Genomic DNA, 20,673 nt, shown 5'->3' on the forward strand with positions numbered 1-20,673 from the left:
GTCCTCACCCACTCCTGGGCTCTCTGCACCAGACCCCTGCCTGTCCCTCATGCTCTCACCCTCCTTTCCATCAGCAAGTTCTGTCCAGAAGAAATCAGATTTGATACTAGAAGCATGAAACGAGAACGGGACAAGGCTATAGATAGTGCTTCCACTAACCGAGGAGGAGAGCAGACCTGTGAAGTCTTAGCAGAAGCAGCTGTCTCTGCAAGCACCGAATAACACATTGAGGTCCCAAAGCAGAGCAGGATTTAAGACACAACATTGCATTCAGCATTTCCCCCTTGGTTAACTGGGATGTCGCAGCGCCTTCTAACAAGGCTGTACTTTCTGTTGTGCGTGCCTCGCCAGGCACGGGGAGAGCACAGGCACCCTGCTAGGATCACATTTGAATGTGATATTGTAGCCGAAGACAGCAACAGCAAAAATGCCGTTGTTCATCTGAGCCTAGCTTTGACCACAAACAGTACTAGTAATGATAAAAATAAGACCAAGGTAGTGTTTGTTTTATTTGTTTGTTTCTTTGTTTTTTAAAAGAGCAGTTTTTTACTCATTATTTACCTAAGATCCAGCAATGAGTGACAGAACCATTCTCTAACAGATGGCAACATATAGTGTCACAGAGAAATACGTGGAACAGGGATTGTGGCATGAGTATTTTACAGAGATGTTTACACTGAAGTGTTAAAGTTCATGTTTCACATTAGGACGTTCTCAGAATGATATTTTCTTCTGCTACTAGAAAGAATAACATAACCTCCATTGCAAAGGGGCATTTTGACATACTCTAAGACATCACAGGAAAAGAATGATAGGAATTTTTACCTACTACTTGGATGTCCAAAAGTACAATATAAGGATCATAGAAATTAGCTATAGAAGGAGTACTGATCACTAGCACCACACAACTTAAATACTTGCTTTGTTCTTCCTGTGTTCTCCACAGGTTCCTTATATCAATAACTTCCAGTGCTGTAACACTAGCATGCAGCTGTCCTAAAATCAATGAACGTACTCATTCCAGTGTGCTAAGGTACAGAAACTGTCCTTTATTTTATGACAGAGCATTTAAACATTACACCCAGACTCTGTAGCACAACAAATCATTTCTGCATGAGATTCCTCTTTGAAATTGGGTGTCATGCTGAAATATCAATAGAGCAGTAAGTATGACCTTTGTAGCATATCAACGTTTATTTCATGAAGGACCCACCCAGCAGCAGATGGCATTTGGATATAAACAGATTTTGAAGTAAAATGCTTTTGCTTACTCTGATATACTTAATATATGTAAAGCAATTTTCTTGAGGCAGCACAGTATGGTTCAGAACAACTTGATATTTCAGAAATTTCCAAGTGGTAAGCCTGAAATAGCTCCCTCTTATTCATAAGAGGCTGGGTCTTCACAGAAACCTTGCAGACATCCTGAGCCACATGGTGCAAGGAAAGAGGGACAGCTGGAGGCTTGAACGAGTGGTGGCTGGATACTCCCAAGATGGGGAAAGCTGGAGATTTGTGACTTCTGACAGCAGGAGCAATGCTGCTTCTCTGCCCTCAGATTTGAATTTGACACTACCAAGGAGCACATGGAGCAAATCAAGAGTGCCTACAGAGAGTTCTGGGGGAAAAGTGAGACACAGGGACTCAGCCGATGTCTTCCTTAATCCTTCAGGTCAAGGGGAAAGGCTCAAGTGGGAGTGGATGTACCTTGCAAGTTAACAGCTGGCAGCATGATTAGTGTTGCAGGCAGTGCCTTGCCTTTTATGACCACAGTATCTCTTTTTTTTATTCAGGTAACTGGTAGATGGGATCCCAAGGAATGTAGCTCTGAAGCTCAGAGGACCTCAGGAAACCAAATGCATCCTTTGCCAAAGCACAAGAGTGGTCCATCCTGATACTCAGAAAACTGAGTGGACATATCAGGAGACCAGCCTGGCTAAAGAAAGTACTTGTGACAATGCTCCAAGGTGAAAAGGGAAAGTGAAGGGGGAAAATAAAGTTAAAATATAAAAAGTACGAAGGAGGCAAAAGTGAGGACAGGCTACAATGGAAGAATATTGCCCAGGCATGAAGGGATGGTATCTGGAAAACTGGCAAGGGCAACAAGAGCTTCTACCACTACCTCAGTAGGAAAAGAATAAACAAACAAAAAAATGTGGACCAGCTGTTGAATGGGACATGATTTAGTGACAGCAAATGCAGATAAGGGCTTTGCCATATTCAATGTCTTTGTCTCAGTCTTCAACAACAAGGTCTCCCACACTTTTGTGCTTAGGAACAGGGTTCAAAGGGGAGACGATTTTGATTTTACCAAGGATAAGTCATGCTGACCAATGTCACTGACTTCTATCATAAACTGACTGGATCTGTGGATGAGAGAAGAGTAGTGAATGTCATTTACCTCCACTTTAACAAGGCTTTTGACACTATCTCCCACGATATTCTTGTATCCAAATGATTGGATGGTTGAGCTTACAGAATAGTGGTTAATGGGTTATAGTTTACCTGGATGGCTGTGGCAAGTAGAGTGACACAGGGCGTTATCCTGGGATGTGTCTTGTTTAACACCTTTGGGTATTTTCAAGTTCTGATCAAGCCCTGAGCAACCTGGTCTGAATTCATGGTTGATCCTGGTTTTTGAGCAGAAGGTGGGAGCAGAAATTTCCTGAGGTTCCTTCCAGCTTGTATGGATCCATGGTGCTATCAATCTATGAAAATACCTTATTGCAAAAAAAAAAAAAACCAAACATGTTACACAATCTGTCTTGTCTTCTTAAAAACTTTTAGTCTGAGGTTATTGTATATACCAGCAGACAAACTTTTACAGGGCAGCATGCTGAAATGTGAGGACAAACAGTTCTTTGTGTTGAGTCAGGACATATAAAAAGCAGATTTCTCTACATATACTCATCAGCCTCAGATGAGACAGAAGAAGAGAAACAGCAAACTAGCTGTTAGAGACTAAAGGAAGAAGTGAAAGTGAAGGACAAGGTATTTAGCCATGGGTAGTTAGAGAATAACCAGGGAAATACAGTACAATCTAATGGTGGATAGCAGGTTAACACACACTGGTCCAAATTACCCCTTTGTTGACTGTTGCATTTGTCTGGACTATTGCCATAAAAATCAAACAAGCAATGGAATTACTCTAAAGTTACCCAACAGAAACCTGTCTAGCTGAAAAACAGTATTTACAAACAGCACACAGAAAGCAGCAGAATCCCCCCCCAAATCATCAGGAAAAGTCCTACATCCCCTTTGAGTGCAAAGACACTCAATGTTTTGACACTACCCTCAATGGCCCAAGCCTTCATTATAGAGAAATATTCCATGGTGTCAAGAAGATGTTTATTTTTTCCTATCTAATTGGCTCATGATAGCTGAAACTGAAAGCTGCCAGCAAATACTTTTTGAAGAGGAATTACTTTCATGTACATTCTTTTTTATACTTCACACGTTTTGGAAAATCTTTCCCAGAGCAAAAATGATCTTTCATGAGCACTTCACGTTTTTTGCCTGTTAATCTGTTCTAGGCCATATGGGCTGTCAGTAGTGAAATAACCGATATTACCGAAACAAAGAAAAAGAAAATAAGTTACTGATTTTGATCCAAGACTGAATATGACATCACTCCCTCCAACAATATCTCCTTAAGAGGATTAGAGAAAGTGTGTGGTGTATCTGAGACTGCTGTCACCCAGGGAAAGAGTAACAAGGCAGAGCTGCTAGTGACATTCTCCAATGAGGTGATGTTAGTAAGCGTCAGCTTTGTCCTAGGTTAGAAATGACATTGTTAGAAACAATTGTAAGGAAAACAATGTCAATATCACACTTAGGTTAATCAATTCTCCTTCACTGATCTCCCAAAGATGGCAGGAAAAGAAAAGGCTTTTCCCTAGTGTGAATTGTTGTGCTCTTAAGATTAGTATGCACAGCTCCATCTTTTGGTTCTTAGATTCAAAGATCATTACATTTATGTCTGTAAGGGAAAAGGAGGAAGACTTAGACTTGTAAATCATTCATGGACCCAGGATCTTCCTCCTGTCAGGAATGGCAAGTTTTACAAGCTATTTTAAAGTCAATCAAATAACTATTGGTTTTAATTAGCACTCCCGCAAGCTGTAATGCTCTCACCTGAAGCTGAGTGACTTCAAAGAGATATGAAATTCTTTCTTGCCTTTGATGTTTTTTTCCACATAGAACACTTCTCCTCTCATCCATGCAATTTTTATGACCATTTCATAAAGCAATTGAAGGACACCAATGGGAATGAATCCTTGGCAATGATGTACCTAAATAGTCATGAACGGAATTACTGTTAAGAAGAATATTTGAATATAATAAGTAATAATATTGTCCACAGGGCTTTGAGATGGTTAATTCTCAGATGATCTCTCACGAGGAGAACACATTTTCACTGTACTTGCATTCAAAATGGTATACAGTTAAAGACAAGCAAGGACACAATACACACAATTATTTGCTGTACTTTTTGAGGACACAACCCAAAGATGTGTCTTTCACGTGTCTGAAGGGAAAATGAAATGCAGATTCATCCACACATCAGTCTAAAGCTATCATAAAAACCTCTCTAATGGAAATTCTCAATACTATGTGGTTTTACAGGTGTTTGATACTGCAATACACAGGTATTTGAAAAAACCCAATATTTCTAACTATATTTTAGCATTACTGATATACTGTATAACCAATAAAGAATTAAATGAAATGACTTCTCATCCATAAACAAAAATAAGTAACACAGCCAGCTCACTGTAGATTGAGTGTCAGAGAAAAAAAAGAAAAAAGAAAGAAAACCCAGAGAACTTACTTCTAACTGTCACTTCCATAAAATTTACTGGGGTTGTAAAAGAAAAAAAAAAAAAAATCAAAGAGTTCAGAGTGCAACATATAGGACTGATTTTTCTTCTATCTTATGACAAATGAATATCTATCTTAAAAGATGAGAAAAAGAATCAAATAAAAAGTTCTTCCAGTCCTGTCCTGAAGGAGCTGGGTCTATTCTGGAAAGCAGGATATTAGAAACCACAATGATTAAGCCCATGTTTTGCCATATCTTCCTTGGTTTCTTCTGCTACCACTCTCTCAGTCTTGTCCAGATTAAGTCCCAGTGAGTGAATTCTCACCCTGGGACACATCTCATTTCTATTTCACAGTGCTGGTCAGCTCTAGTCTGAGGGTCATGGCTTTCTTCCTGCTGGGGCTGTACCTTTCCTGGGGCTATCACGGTGATTTCTAACATTACTGCCCCATCTGCCTCTTGTACCTCGCTCATGCTGGCATTGACCGTCCTATAGAAAGGGCGGTCAACTTCACCTCGCAAGTCAACAGCACAATTTGAACACCTGAAAGCTTATTTACTGGCTGTTCAAGACAATCAGTTAGGTAATTGAAGTTTATTTACTCAATTACTATTCAAGACAATCAGTTAGGTGATTGAAAGTTGGGGCAGCTGTAACTGGGCAAGTATCCTGTTTTGTTTTCTCTGTTACAAAGCAGCGACTGGTAGCAGGTAAGTGTCGCTCTTGTCCATCACGTCATCCTGCCATACTTGGCCTAAGGGGGCATTCAAAGGCTTTTGGTTTCACTGCTATAAAATTAGTTTAAATCGGTCGGAAAAATGCAAAGGAAAGAGTGCAGGTGTGTGGAGAGCAGCACAGAAATGCCCTTCTGCTTCCCTCCTTCTCCTCCTCCTCCAGATCTCGGGGGGCCAGCAGAGACATGGGGGATCTCAGGGGCTGGAGCCACCCCCTTGTCATGGACAGCTTGTGGGGGGTAGTCTTTGCAATCTTTAAGGAGTCTTTTAAGCAGCCTTTGTTTGTATCTTTCCCTTAAGTAAAGTTAGCTACCCCTACTTAAGTTTCTTTTTAAATAGTTTTTTATTAATCTGTTGTCTTTCTTACTTTATGGTCTTATGAAGTTGAAGTCCTTCCTCGTGCATTCAGTACAAAATACTAATGAATTTATGTTTCTTGGATAAATGCAGGATTTTCTTAGAGAAGCCTAAAAAGAACCATGATCTTGAAGGTCTTTTCCAACCTAAATGATTCTATGATTCTGTGTATGGGGTTATTCTTTATCCAAAATTGTTTGTTAGTTTGCTCTCTTAGCAAACATGTATTGTATAAATATATAGCAAATATTTTACTTATGCAAAATTTCTGACAATTCTGAAAAACAATTACCTATTGCTTTAAGTTGTTCTAGAATTAGTGGTATAAACTACCATTCATTCAGGTTCAGCTGGGCTAATTATTTAACAACATACTTTCTGGCAGATAAGCTGCAATGCTTTGTTTCTTGAGTACTGCTTACATTCAAGATAATTTAAAATATTAATCTAATGATAAATGAAAGCATCTTAGTGTCCACTTATTCATAATCTCCTTTATTATTTAATGGATACTTTACAGCAATTATCTTGAAACTCAGTGGGCTGGACCTTGCTTTCATTGAAATCAATGGCAAATCTCTCACAGAGTTCAATGGATTATGACTAGCCTCACTGTGTAATGAATTATTATTAATGCCTGGTTTTGCTACCTTAATTATGCCCTGACACTAAGCACATAGTTGCTTACTTATTAAAAAAAAAAGAAAACCCCAGCTAAACGCTACAGTAAAATATAAAAGCAAAATCAGAAATTTTACCTTTCCCATAAGCATTTTTCCTGGACTATTAATATTTATATGGCATATTTAATAAGATAGAACACACAGGCTACCAAACAGGTAACAGGATTAATTACTTTCCATGGATGATCTATATTTATGCAAACCCTTTAATGAACTCCATGAGTTATGGAAACTACACCACAAGGGACAGGAAGACTTAATAACTTGCCACAAGTTATTTAGGTATCTTCCCCATGAACAGAATTAATTCACAGTCTTACTGGAACTTAACGCAACCTATTGATACCGTTTACATTCGGATTTAATTCATTAATTCTTATCTTTATTGTTATCTGCAGCTGGTTGAGGAGGAGAATAATAAATAGTGGGTTGAAATGAAACTTCTAACACAATTTAAATGTGGGCCTACTTAGAGCTTTGTTTCTTTACATCTACAATAGGAAACTACAGAACAATATATAGCAGTAAAATGTTAACAGACAATATTCGCGTATAAAAGACTAACTCGGAGCACAGGGAGCTGATACAAGTTGGACACAACCTTTGCATGGCCAGATTTATTTTTCTTGGAAATCCTCAAGCCATAATTTCTTTGTTGTATCTATTTATTTTTTAAAAGTGCAATGGGTCAATCTCATTAAGTTACAAATATCTTGTTTTACAAGTGGTCCTTGGGGAATGTAGGCAACTCAGCCAGAATTTTTAGTATTCTTAAAAATTTTCAAAGTGCCAAGGATGCCGACGGTGAAATATCAGGATGGCTACAGTATGTTATTTCCTCTCTGTTTTAATGAAGTTGGGCAATCTTTTAATTGCACCCTTATTCCAGAACATAAGTGTAAAGGGATGATGTATTTATGTAAAAATAAATTAAAAAAAAAACCTCCCTCAAATCCTAGTTTATACAAATTCAGTGTGACTTGGTATGAAGCAGATATATTCTCAGTGCAAAGCTTAGGATGTTTTCAGCTATGAATTCCATGTTGACTAGCAGGATAAAGGGCTCGTAACTCAACTTGTGTGCTCTGCTCGGGCTCAGAAATACCATGCAGCCTCCTCTCCCCTGCCACCACCAACATGGGTCACCCTCCCTTGATTACTGTCTTGCTTTGGCTGAAATCTTGTCTACTGGTTGCTTTTCAGGAGCCTGGTACCCAGATCGTAAAAAATCAGTGCAGGTTAGAGGTAGACTATTGTATTATTTGTGAAGAACAAAGACACTGAAGAAGAATAATGACAAGTTACTTTATTTTTCAGGGGATCTAAAGTAGGATTTTACATCCTTGGGCCAAGGTGAAAAAGTGCTTTGAATTGTCAGACAAAGCCTCCTCAGAACACCCAGTATTGGATACGTAGTTGGATACAAAGACAGAAAACCACCTCTAGGAAAGCAAACATTGATTGGTGACCTGTAGCAAGTTAGTTATGTATTTCAAGGTGAGCCATATTTGGAATATTCATTTGTTCAAGTCAACAGAGTGTGGATGTGCTTTGTGTCTGGAATTTACTAAATAAGGCCATAATAATGAAATAATGGTAGTCACCTAATAATTCTAAAACAAAACCCCGACCCAATCCAATCCACACATCCCACATTGAAAAGCATGCTCATCTGAAAATGGGTGTTTTGGAGATCCCCCTCTCCAAAGAACTCTGGCTGGGAACCTGCACTGTGTTTATTTTGATAGTTGCGTACTCTTCCCTCTGATCTGTGCAGTATAAATACAAAAAGTTATTGAAATATATACAGAAATATGCAAAAGGCATAAGCAATTACAGCAAACTTAATTTTTAATTTTAAGAGGTTCAATATATTTGTTTATGTATCAGCTTTTACAAACATGCAGGACTGGGCTGTTACTTTTGTAAAATGTCAAACACTGTCTCTAAGCTACTTTCTTGACACTGTTTCTCAATTCTTGAAATACTGCTCTTTCAAGAAGTTTTGAGAATTTAGCTTTTATTTTCCTCAGGTTACTTGGAAAGTGTTCAGAAGAAATTTTACATGCAGACAATTCTGCCTAGGACTATGACAGCAGCCAGGTCTGCTCTCTGGCTCTGAGGCCAGCTGGCATGGTCAGCCCATATCCATAATATTTTGACTCTCTTAACCTCCAAAACTGGGGGTGTACATCCAAACTTCTTATTGGGAATGATTTCTTGACCATGACAAATCCTGTGGTTGGTCTGAGAATGGCTGGTGAGAGTACCAGTTGGTCCAGACTAAATCATGCCAGGAACCAATTCTTAACACTATAGCTTTGTCCTAGTTAATGGGCTGGTTTTAACATGACCATGCTGGGTTCTACGCAAGTGCATAGTGAGACAGAGTTCCTGGAAATCTCTGTACTTTAGTGATTTGGCACCAACAAAAAGCACAAATTTGCAAAAGCAAAGCCAAAGTGTTTTCCTTAAATTTTCAAACCCTTCATTGTGATTGTATTTTCTAAGACACATTATATAAAAATATTTCCAATTCACTTTATTCACATAAAATTCTCATTGGAATCATAGAACAGTTTGGGTTGGAAGGGACCTTTAAAAGTCATCTAGTCCAATCCCCCTGCAGTGAGCAGGGACGTCTTCAACTCGATCAGGTTGCTCAGAGCCCCGTCCAGCCTGACCTGGAATGTTTCCAGGGATGGGGCATCTACCACCTCTCTGGGCAACATGTGCCAGTGTTTCACCAACCTCCTGGCAAAAACTTTCTTCCTTCTATCTAGTCTGAATCTACCCTCTTTCAGTTTAAAGCCATTACCCCTTGTCCTATCACTACATGCCCTTGTAAAAAGTCCCTCCCCATCTGTCCTGTAGTCCCCCTGTAGGTACTGGAGAACTGCTATAAGGTCTCCCCGGAGCCTTCTCTTCTCCAGGCTGAACAAGCCCAACTCTCTCAGCCTGTCTTCTCAGGAGAGGTGTTCCAGCCCCCTGATCATCTTTGTGGCCCTCCTCTGGACCCCCTCCAACAGGTCCATGTCTTTCCTGTGCTGAGAATGGCTTCTTCCACTAATGATTTATTGCTTTCACTATGACTTTTTATTGATTAAATCCTTAAAAAAATAACCTTAAATACTTGAACGCTGAAGCCAAACATTAGATATAAAACTGGAGTATTCCCTAGATGCTGTTGTCGGGTAGTTACATTAGTGAGTGATTGAATAGCAACTCCTTTATGATGTATTGCACTAATTCAACTCTCTGATGATGGATTGGAGCAATACATAATCCAAAAAGAAGCATTTTGAAGATCAGTTACTCAAGAGGCAGAAGAGGCTGGAAGTAAAGGATCCAGGGTAGATAATAAATAGTAATTATAAAACTTAATGGAATTTTTGAGGAGTAGTTTTGCTGACCATTAGATGGAAGAAAGAGACTATAAACAAATGAACTGGCAAATTGTTCATCAGCCATTCAAATTCTTCAGTGAGATGGTCTGTGAAGGTCTAAGCATCAATTATTTTGATCCTTGTTTCTCTGGAAATTGCACCAAAGGCTCTTAAAAGAAGTGGTCCCAAGACTAATTGAGTGGATGAGCACTGAAATTTCTTGCTTTGTACACATTCCTCATTTATGTCACCAGCGAAGATAAACAACAACCTTCCATTACTTTGCTATGTTTCTTTTCACTTGTTTTCTTGCCAATCTTTTTGTACGCACTGCAGCCTGGGTTTTAGAGCCCCGCGTACTACTCCTTGCTTTGTCAATGACTAGCCCCATGACTGGACTAATAACTTCTCCACGCTTCAATTTCCTTTTTTGTAAAATGGGGGATGAAAATACTTTTCTGTCCTTTGTCAGGTCAGAACTTGCGGAGTTGTGGTATATATTAAGAGACCTACAGAAGTAGTAAACGTTTAGAATAATTTTTACAATAATGTAGCTCTGTTCAGCAAGGTCAATAGGCACTTGACTTTTAAAATGAGGAGCTGTAAAGAATCATATGCAATAAGAATTGCGGAGTGAACAGATTTTATGTCGTTAAAAGAACATGAGCAAATGACAAATGATGCTGAAATAATACTAACACCATCTTAGCATGCTGGTTTGTTAACTAAAGGTTGTTCAATAAGCGGAATCATGTGCATGGCAGTCGTTGCCAAATCAATCAATCTCTTATTCAACGTGCTGCAGCACTCAATTATGTTTGGTCACCTGCAGGCCTGCCAAGGCATGAGCAGGGATGAAGATTTTTGTGGGGACAAATCCAGCTAAAGATCAGATAGGAGGAGATGCTAGAAGATGATTATTTCTTAGAGTTGATGTGCAAAACTTGAGAATTCAATTCCATGTTGGCCTACCCTCTCTACTGCACCCTATGTTTTCTCCCCACCTTGTGCTGCAGACAGGACATCTGCACTTGAAGGAGTGGATTTTGGAGCATGGTAAGGCTTATCTCCTTTTAAGTCAGTGTCTGTAGGTGGGTGGTAAGAGCTACTTTAGATGGGCTTCTGGTACCAACAAAACAAACATAAAAACTACCGTGTGAAAAACTACTGAAAACCTCTGAGATATGAAGCAGCTCCGATGCTTCCATACTCCTTTCAGCTCATAGTCACAACAGTTTATTGTTTGGGTCATAGATCCATGTCGTGGTTTAACCCCAGCCAGCAACCAAGCACCACGCAGCTGCTCACTCACTCCCCCCCACCGAGTGGGATGGGAGAGAGAATTGGGAAAAGAAGCAAAACCCGTGGGTTGAGGTAAGAACAGTTTAATAGAACAGAAAAGAATAAACTAATAATGATAATGATAACACTAATAAAATGACAATAGTAATAGTAAAAGAATTGGAATATACAAGTGATGCACAGTGCAATTGCTCACCACCCACCGACCGATGCCCAGTTAGTCTCCAAGCGGTGATCCCCCTACCTCCACTCCCCCCAGTTTATATACTGGGCATCATGTCATGTGGTATGGAATACCCTGTTGGCCACTTTGGGTCAGCTGTCCTTGCTGTGTCCCCTTCCAACTCCTTGTGCCCCTCCAGCCTTCTTGCTGGCTGGGCATCAGAAGCTGAAAAATCCTTGACTTAGTGTAAACATTACTTATCAGCAACTGAAAACATCAGTGTGTTATCAACATTCTTCTCATACCTAACTCAAAAACACAGCACTGTACCAGCTACTAGAAAGAAAATTAACTCTATCCCAGCTGAAACCAGGACAATCCATGTTCTGATCAACAGGACTATTGAAGCTACACTAGTCTATCAGAAAAAGGTTACGGAAAAGTCAGTCCATCTCAAAGTCTTGACAGAGTTTCTCACAGGAAAGAATAAATAGCATGTTTACTGCTCTAATTCTTTGGGTGGAAAGAAAAAGAGGATCTTCTTCCATAGCCTTGCTTCTCATCCTTTGCCTTCTCTTGCAGCAGCACACACAGGCTGTCTCCTGGGTGCCAGCAAATGCACAGCTGAAACCTCCCTTTGGGAGGCAGTTTAGCTACACCCAGGATTAAAAGCAGCACGTATTTTTGAAGAAAGATTTCTAAACTGGGACCTAGGCAGAACGTAGAAGTCTAAAGTGATGCTGAATAAAGCTTAGACACGAGCCTGGCTCTGGAGATACCTAAACCCCCGAGCAATAAACCTGGGAATAGGGACCAGTGTCCCAAACTTTCTGCTTTTACCCAAGTGCCCTAACTCCCAGGCTACAGTCGCCACATCCTTCAGGCAGCCTTTCCTTGCACACCAGGACCAGGTCAACATTGTTTTTGCCATGCTTGCATGGATTCAATAGGAAAAAACAGGAGTTCCCCCATAACCTAGCCACTGTGGTGAGCGTGCACTTCTGGGAAATGTGAGTTTGAACTTCTGCAGGTGGATAAGAGCCGCAGCCTCTAACTACCTGAGCCTTCACTACAACTGTACTATATTAAAGGCAACTACTGCTGTTTTAGAGAAAGAAAGGAGTTTTCAGTTATTTGAAAAATAATGGTAAGTAAGTGGTCTAGCGGTCCTGGCTCTGAATGGGGCAGAATTGCCTGCTGTAGCCCTGCTTACATCTCTGAAGCTTTGGAAAGAGTGGGATACTAGACAAACTCTTCCATCATAGTCTTCACTCCCAGGTGAAAAATTCATGTTGCCTGCACTCTTCCCTTCCCCCTGGAAAAGGGACAGCCCTTGCTCCTTAAAAGCCCCCTCCACGCCTCACTGGTGTCTTGAAATGATTGAGAGCCCTCCCGAGGCCCCACAGGGTGCCATGAGGGTGTTGTCCTCCTTCCCACGATGTCTGCATGCTTCACTTCTCAGAGCAGTCCCACTCCAGACAAGGGGCCTGGAGTGAAGAAGTGAGATGTAGCCATAGGACCAGTGTGGCTGCAGCACCTTGCCCTCAGCTCAGCTTGTAGCTGCTTTTGGGCACAAAGTCATCACAGCCTTCAGGATCTCAGAGCCCATTTCCACCTGTCCTCACTCACTTGGTGTTAATTTGTCACCACTACAAGAGAGGAGGGAACATTTGGAGCTTGGGGACTGGGAACAAAGGGAGACAGAAAAGGATTTGCCCCCAAGATGCTAACTTGTAGAGGACAGGAGTGCAGGCAGCCATTTATTTGGAAGGGGAAGGGACAGAAGCCAGGTTGGTGTCTAACTTGTAGACCTAGACCGGCTCCATCACTTCCTAAGACTTCTCAGCACATTGCTCTTCGTGACTCTTGGAGATACACCAGGAGTATTGTTCATAGTTACTACACTGAACGAATTGCAGTTTTTTGAGCATGCATTCTTTTTTGTGGTTTTCTCAATTAATGATATATTCAGAGAGTGCAGGAGGCATGGTCCATTTCAGAGAAGGAAGGCAGAGGTATTTATACTGTTGGAGGTAGAAAATTGCCTGAGTTGGAATTGTAACTCTGGATTAGTTTTTGAAAAAGGTAGGTCATGTGTGTGCATGCTTATGAAACTTCCTATTTACATTGCAAAAGTCTCTGAGAAGTATGGAAATGGCATTAATGAACCCTGCCAACATTTTGAACATCTTAATGAATGGATAACAAGATTTTAGTGCTTCAATTTCTTTGGCAAAGTTTAGGCAGGATGCAAACTGTTCTTATAAATAGCTCTGCTATGAAAGAAGCCAGTGTACTTCATAGGTTTCGAGGTCAATGGTGGATAAACACATACTTATCTCCTAAAAAGCAAAATAAACAATGTCTTTAAAGTTACAGTGAACTAATAAGATGCTAACAGTCACAAAATGAGCATGTGACTTTGCTGGTTTGGGAGTTCCTAAATAATACTCGATAATTCTGCTTCAAGGTACATGCACTTCACCAATAACATTATCTATAATAAGTGACATGGTGTAAATTGCATGCCTCTCACAATGTTGACTGCTTAATTGCCCGCATCCATTGTGAGAGTGCTGCCCTGTCAGCGTGCTAAGTAATTGAAAAATTGTTGTGTGATGGAAGATCAATACAACTCTAACAAGAAATAAATATGATACGGTACTGAAAATAAGCGAATAACCAAATTTAGCAATTGTGATTATCTTCTGAAGACACACAGGCATTGACTGGTGTTTCATGGGTTCATTTCTTTGCTAGGAATGGCAATCAATGGGTTTTCAATTGTTCATATTTTGAAAGTACTATTTCTTCTGGCGGGACCAGTCTGGACAGATAAGTGAAGCTGCTGAATTTTTTACTTGAAAGCCATCTATTGTCTATTTTTAATTAAAACAGCTAATGGTCTTTATTGATTCCTTAAATGTGCTATACTAGATAAACCTTTTGTACTTATCCTTAGTTAGTTATTTATGTTTAAGCATTTTAGGGCTTCACTAAATGCTTTCACAGAGAATATTTGCAGGGGGAGGGGAAGGGAGATCAGCAGAAGTATAATAAATTACTTAGCTTCTCTGAATATTTTAAATGTAGATTCAAATGCACAGAGAGGTAGGCTTAAGACCAGCCTTTCAGTATTTTTACTTGCAAAACAGTGGAAGGCACCACCATCCAGCCAACATCCTTCTTCTCAGAAGTCAGACCTGCATAAGAAAATGTAAACGGAAAAAGCTCTAAGGTAATTTTATGCCATTATGTCCCCTAGGTTTTGAACTTTATCTCAGATTCATTGTGTTATGAGTTTAAAAGAACACTGAACAGAGATTTTTTTTTTCATTTGCCAGGGATTTACATTATCTTATAACTTAGAAACATCATAACCTTGTGTGATGCATTCAGATAGTGGCCAACAACTACATTTCCTGGTGAGTTAAGGCTGAGGACTTAAAAGGCATTCTGCCCCTCTGGAATTAGAATATAGGTGCTGACACCTATACAGGAAAAGTACAATCACAAACCAAAGTTCATTTCTGAGAACGTCACTTTTATGTTAAATGCAAACTTCTCTCTTATTTAATTCCAAAATACTTAACAATCATGTAAAATGCATTAGAGCAGATGTATTTAGAGAAAAACGTAAAAGCAAGCCCCGCCAGAAATTACTATAAATATTAACAATTTTCAGTCTGCTGTGTTTCCAAAAGGGTTTAGTATGTTGGTTTAATAGTCCTGTGGAGTTTTTTCTGTTTAGTTTTGTTTTCCTTTGAGAAAAGTCATACTAGTGTATATATTATATGATAGTTCAGAGACATAAATAAAATAATCTGGTTTGGTAAATAAAACACAATATATGAGAACAAATTCAATATGTCATTATTAAAAACAATCCATGGAAAAAAGTCAGATATGTTACTCAAATATTTTTTCTCCACAACAGTATACCGACTCCTTTAGTCATTAAATTATATCTATTTCTTCTTAATCCAGTAAGAAACACTAGACTCTTCATTTAAACTTACAATTCTTCATAGTTATTGCTACATACAAAATCCATTTTTCTCTTATGTCAAAACAAACCATCCATCTCTCCAATAGGAAAAAAAAAAAAAAAAAAAAGAGGGGCAACGTAATTACAAAGACCACTGGAAGGATTTATTTTGGCACAGCTTTTTTTTAGACTTCTATTTCTGAGGACACACTGGAAAATAAAATTAGCAAAGTCAGCATAAATAGACTTGTTAAATAACTGGTCTATGACCACTCATGTCTAGCTCAGATTAAATCAAAAGAGTCAGAACAGAGACAAATTGTCCATGTCCATGTCCACCCGGGTCTGGGGGAGATATCACAGAATCCAATGTTGCCATTTTCTGAGCCAAAACATCTCTTAAACTATCTTTTACTTCCCACTTAAAAAGAGAACTCTAGAAACCCGAATGACTAAAGTTCTTGTGGGCAACCACTAAAGCATTACAGTGGTTATTTAAAGCAGTTGTAGAAGTGTGGCATTTTCTCTTCATCTGTCAGGTAACCATGCTTCCATGTTTCACAGAGAGTGAGCAACAGGACAGACTTATGAGGTACAAAGGAAGAAAAAGCCTATTCTTATACATCTTCACTGTAATTGTACTGACATTTATTTCAGTTGTGGTAGAGCCAGATCCAGATAGTCTTCTACCTGCAGCTGAAGGCGGCCTTGGGGTAGGAGAGGAGGTGAACTCGGAGCATCTCTGCCTCTTCTACCATGCAGCAAGGACTCCTTGGGGTGGGTGACTTACCATTTGTCCCATGTAAAAGTCCTGGCCACATTCTGCATTAGCCAGCAAGTCACCATCCATGCTGATCTAGCCTTGGTCCAGGAGGTGCTGTAGCCATTGCAGGCACAGGTCATGAGTTCGCTGTCTGTGACATGACTGCATTTTCTGCTGCCACCAGTAGAGTAATATAGCACAGGACTTTGTGAAGCTGGAGACCTTCACCTGGGTCTATGGCTGCAGTGAAGAAAGAAGGAGGAAGTACAATGTAAAGGAAGGGAAGGAGAAAAAAAAGAAAGAAAATGGGCCTGAACCAGATATGCCTCCATCCATGAAGATGTAGTGGTACGGCCAACATAAAGCAGCAGCAGCTGGCTTCTTGGGAGACTGTTAACTTGTATTCTTGCTCCTACCATGATGCTTTGATCAATGAATCACAAGGCAAAGGTCATGCACCCAAAGTTTCTCTTCTCTTCTCTCCTCTTCTCTCCCCTTCTCTCCTCTTCTCTTCCTCACAATATGTGTTTTATACATGTAACCTAAACACATGGGTGAAACAGCAGTTATCATGAACTAGTTGTCTTTAACTCCTAGTGTGTGGGCTATAAGGAGATGGAACCACAAAGACAGACAATAAAAAGTCCCACAGAGAGAAGTTAAGACATGGAGAAAAAAAAGATTTAAAGGTTGACAAAGGAGTGCACTATCAAAAGGCTGGGATAGTCTCAACATCCTACTTAGTGCAAAGTTTCTTCTAAGACCTGTCTGGTTTTTTTTTTCAGAAGTCACAAATTCTTCCCACTTTTCATAACAGAGATCCTCACTTAGCTCCTCAGCAGTGGCAGGAACCTCAGGCAAGATGCCAGGAAACCTGGGCTACAGCAGGACGTTTCCCAGGCAAGTGTAAGTTGAAAAAAAAATTTTGCTACACAAATGTGTCTTTTCTCTTGCAGAAGGCCATGCTGAGGGTTAAGGAAGTGCCAAAAATTAAACTCTAGCTGCAGTATTCCTTCATCCAGTCTAGGTAGCCACCTAGTGATTTCGCTCACATATTTATACAGTCATAATTTTGTAATATATTCTAGAGATTTATCCCATATCTGCAGAGTGTGTGTGTATGTGAATCTGTGAATTACTTCTAAGGAGTAGAATAACCAAGAAAGATAAGTCTGTTATCAGTAGTCTCATGTCCATTACATGTTCATATTTCCTTGAGGAAGGTGTTAAGGATCTATAATCAAAAAGAAGTTAGAAGCTGCAAGGCTGTAGCACTTTTTAGCACTTCTGTAAGTGTTGTAATGCATCTCGTTGTGGCTCCCTGTGCTGCAAATCTATACCCTAAGCCAAATGAGCAGCAGTGTGTACTCACTATTCCACCAAGGTTTAGCAAAAGGTTTCTGTGTCAAATCTGTGTCACGTGGTGAATTTTCAAGTAAGGAGGATGGATAACATACAAATAATGATCTACAAAATCATATGAGGTGAACTACATCTCATTTTGCACCTAGTTTTGTTGAATGAAATATTTTTTAAATATTTCAATGTCCTCCATCCTTACTGATAGAACTATCTGAAAATGTGTTTTGCTTATTGTTCATTAAACCTAATCAACATGAGCTCATGATCTTCCAACTGCAAAGAGGTTGTAGTGATTAAAATAGAAATCTTGCAATGCATTTTTTAAAAAAAAGGTGAAATATCATCATTTTTATTAGATTGATGACCTATTGTAGTCATATTTTGAACTGAAACATTGACCAAAAACATATGTCATTTTTCATTTGGTGACTTCTATAACTTAGCATGCATTTACTGTTTTTTTCATCCCCCAATTTCTAAATCACTAAGAGAATACAATATTTTGGTGTTAGTCTTAACCTGTCACACTTCAAAATGTTCAGTCAAGCAGTCTGATAGACTGTTTTAGGAGACAAATAGAAGTATATATTTCTCCTATTTAAATGTTATAGAAGTGATTAGTATGGCTATTTCTTATCCACTAAAAATGACTTCAAGTCATTGTCATTTCACTTGTCTTAGTACATATTTTCTGGATAAACATCAGACAGTCCTCTTTCTCTATGCTTTCTTTACATTTTACCAGGTTTTATCTGAGCATTTTTTATCTTAGTTTCAGTTGTTTGAAGCAGGGTTCTTTTTCAAAGCAGAAGGCAAATACATGTTGTATGAAGAGTTTTTAAAAAGTTAGATGATAGTAGATGGAAGTTTTCAATAAAGGTCTAAAAGGATTTTTAATACTGGATGATTGAGAAAGAATACATTGAGCCTTCTCTTGCAGAATAGTTAATTGTTTGGGAAGTATTTAATGAAATATTTTTTACCCAGTTTCACCGTAGTATGAATTATAAAACTCTGAAACATGAATTTGGTTTTCTGGACTGTATCTATATGAAAAAACTGGGATACTTAAGAAGTTGTAGTAATTATAAATATGAATGTAATGCACAAGGTGTAAATCACTATTACAGTCACGCTGAGTAACTAACTCTGTTACGCATGGGAATATGCAGAAAGCGACCTACTGCTGAACTTCTCCAGTGCACTGACTTTAAACACTGCCATCAGAGGCCAGCTATTGACACTTGATTTTAGTCCTAACATTAAAATACAATTTTTCTTGCAGTTTTGAAGAAGTTTTCCTAGCTAAAACAACTCATTTATTCTTACAACTCAATCATTGTCTGTCTTATCCTTACACAAACTTTTCTCTGTGTTATCTCCCTTCTAGAGATATTTCTAAGTTTCGCCAAGGACTGTACTTTTTGCCGGTTGCTTATCTGGCATATGTACATATGAAATGCCATACTAAGTAATATCCAGCAAGCCACACCGTTCAAGTCAAAATGTGAGCAAGTATCCCACGACTGGATTTAAAAGCTACTGATATTACAGAACAGACCTGGGGTGGACAGGAAAGGAAGAACTTCTGCAAAGAGCTCCAAACTTTTTTTCATCACGCTGTTCATCAGAGACCAAACATGGTGTTTTAGCTACTTGAGAAAGCTGGGAAGAAGCATTGCGAGAGGTGTCCCAGTCCCTGACAGGGCCTTTCTTTCACTGCTTTTGTCTGAGACCAATTCTGGGAAAGTTTATGATGGTTTGCTGAGAAGCATATTGCGGTTTTCTCTCCTACAGAGACCTTCAGCCAAAAAGCCTCTGTAAAGTACTCCACTAATTAGGGATTCAGGAACTTTCAGCAAGATCTATTGAATTTTCCCAAGCAAAGTATCCTGTATGTGCATTAAATCCATAAACATCACTGAGGTAAAAATGTTTGGCAACACTTCAAAAGTTCATCAATAATCCGTATCATTTGAGATTTTCAAGTTCTATGTAACATATTCTTTATGATCATTTTTATCTTTATATCTACCCACTCTTTTAACAGCTGGTATGAAAAACTAGTTTCAAAACATGTAACATTAATAATATCTTGACTACACAAATAGATAGAAAAAAGAGTAAGGTGAGCTAGTCTAGTCAGTAAATGAAAACAAAAGATCCTAATAATCTCACATTTGATATTTATTAATGCATTAAAAAAATTCAAAGGTCTAGTTCAGATAAGGCCTCATTCCACTGTGTTCTTCCTTGACCTTTTCATTTGCACATAAAAATTATTTTCCCCATATCTTCCAATATTTACCATGGTCACTAAGATAACATTCAGTGAAGGTCTCACAGACCTTCGCCCTGACAATGGTGAGAAGCCTCGATTTCTCTTGTTCCCCATAAACACAGATATCTATGTCACTGTTATAGTAAAGCACAAGGCAAAAGTGCTGCTCCCACAAATTACTTCCCCATTAATTTCCAGGCTTTTTCAGTGGTGAGAAAAGTAATGAAATTTATAACTAAATTTATAACTAAATCTGTTTTCCTCAACAAATCTGAGCTTTTCACAACTTCCTTCAGCTTCAGGAAAGCAGATGGTGGACACCCGATAAACGTTATAGCTGACATAGATATTGTTACTTCACTTCAGAAAATAACTTTTCAGCGTAATGTGGTTTCCAGCATTACCACTCACAAGTGTCTTGTAAGTATTTATTTTCACACACCAGGTAAAGACTGTTCCTTCTGCAAAAAAGTATGACTTACTTAGAAGCCAGTAGGCAGAGATACAAGACACATTAGCAGTACAAACCAGATGTAATGGAAGTAAACAAACTACAATAAATTAAATTAAAAGATTAAATTTAAATTCATTTTTTCTTCCTTGAAAAGGATGTTTGAGCGGAGACACCTGTTGCCAGACATGTGTTCATGTTTGTGGACCTTTGCCAGACAAGTCTGGCAAACTCATTTTGAGAAACCTTGGTGGGCCCATCTAATGGCATCAGATTTTTACCTTAGGGCCTGAGCCAGCTCCCACAACATGGCAACTACATTCAGGAGGAGATGAACTGATCCTCTAGGCTGTACTGGAACAGAACATAATCCTAAAGCT

This window comes from Harpia harpyja, chromosome 3 (assembly GCF_026419915.1).
Source record: "Harpia harpyja isolate bHarHar1 chromosome 3, bHarHar1 primary haplotype, whole genome shotgun sequence".
In the NCBI taxonomy this organism is placed as follows: domain Eukaryota; kingdom Metazoa; phylum Chordata; class Aves; order Accipitriformes; family Accipitridae; genus Harpia; species Harpia harpyja.